Source organism: Octopus bimaculoides, chromosome 22, assembly GCF_001194135.2.
Source record: "Octopus bimaculoides isolate UCB-OBI-ISO-001 chromosome 22, ASM119413v2, whole genome shotgun sequence".
In the NCBI taxonomy this organism is placed as follows: Eukaryota; Metazoa; Mollusca; class Cephalopoda; order Octopoda; family Octopodidae; genus Octopus; species Octopus bimaculoides.
In genome coordinates this window covers 14608685-14610541 of record NC_069002.1, presented here as the reverse complement: position 1 = coordinate 14610541, position 1857 = coordinate 14608685, and positions in this window count along the sequence as shown.

Here is a 1857-nt window from a genome sequence, read left to right as displayed (position 1 = left end):
GTGCGTGCGCGTGCGTGTGCGTGCGTGTATGTATGTACGTATGTATGTACGCGTGAATAAATGTAAGAACGTTTGTTATAGTGACAGTATATTTCTACGTCATACAGATGAGTATGTGCGTTAAACCGCATCATAATGTAATCTAATTAACATAAAAACGATATACATAAAATACAAGTAGAAATGTATGCACCATTATTAATACATATATTAATTTTATGGCACCGACCTATGGGTTTCATGTGGCGTCGTGCAATCATCAACGTAGTAATATATTTCGATTCTACAGCGTTTGTATTTATATGTGACTCGGATATTAATTATTTATCAGTGAAGTCAGCAGATTCGTTTTCATAGTTTTTCATGACTGAGATATCTTACCTACGATGGAAATGTTTTAGTTTCAACACAGTCTTGCATGACGTCACTTGCTGCATAAATATAGCTCTATATATTTATTCCTGTAGCTATGTGTTTACCAATCGCCTTCTTGGATTAGTATCTAACTGGATTACTGCAATTACGTATTATATCCTTTCGTATAATCTTCGTATTGCAGAAGTACTTTGTGTTTTAAAGATCGTTTAACTTCAATCTGATGCGTTTACAGTAATAACCCCAAATATATGGAAACGTACAAATGTTAAATTAATCTTTTATAAAAAGTATACCGTTCATGTTTGTTGCGTGGCCCGAAATTACAGCCTCAAAAAACCGGAGTTTATTTCAGTCTGAGGTGTAAAGTCTGTCACGAAGCTCGAAGTAAAGGTCTCGAAAACACAGCTTATTCCGGAGTCCGAGGCGTATAGGTTGTATAAGGCTTTCTCTTCTGGACAGGAAAGCAGCTGAGTATCAAGAGTTAGTTCTCATTACTGCTGATTATGCAGAAGTAACATGAAATAAAGTTTCTTGCTCAAGGAATTAATGTGCCACACAGTCTTGGAATCCAACCAACAATCCTCACGACTGTAATACCAGTAATCTAACAGCTAGCCCATGTAATTAACAAAGTGGACATTATTTTATACTTCGTACTCAAAAGTTTCATGTACCAAATAGAGTCCCCAGTGTGTGGTCGCTCGACCTGCTAGAAATACTAACAAATTCGCGATCAGATCACATGTTATACCTTATGAAATATAAGGATGATTCGAAAAAAATGTACAAAAATACTCTGTTGAATATGGTGGAAATTCTTTTGACCATTGGACTGTTTAATGAAGAATTTCTTTCAGGACTGCCACTACCAACGACAAGAACAACCTCACCAACGCCACCGTAGTAACAATAATTGTTTCTGTTATAGGCACAGGGCTTGAAATTTATGGGGAAGGGAATAAGTCGGTTAAATCGACCCCAGTGCGTAACTGGTACTTATTTCATCGATACTGAAAGAATGAAAGGTAAAGTTGGTCTCGGTTGAATTTTTTAAACTCAAAACGTAAAGACGGACGAAATGCCGCTAACCATTTTGTCCGGCGTGCTAACGATTCAGACGATATCAAAAGAGAAAAATCAACAACAAATCAACATTTTCAGCAACAATATTATCAAGAACAACAACAACAACAATAAAAACAACACAAGAACACAGCCACACACCAGCGTCGGTTTTTCTGTATTTTAATGGTTTCTTCGTTTGTTTATGAATTATGTCCGTACAATGATAATCTCAAAGTAAAATCAAGAAGCAAAAAATAGTGGAGGAGTTGGGATGGGGGATATGTAGAAAATATTTATTGATGTGGTCTTTTCGTTCTTTCTCATTTCTTTCCTTCTAACGTTGTTTCCTTCGTTGTTCTGGTCCTGTAGAAACGCATATGTAAGCACACGCACATACATATATATATGTATATA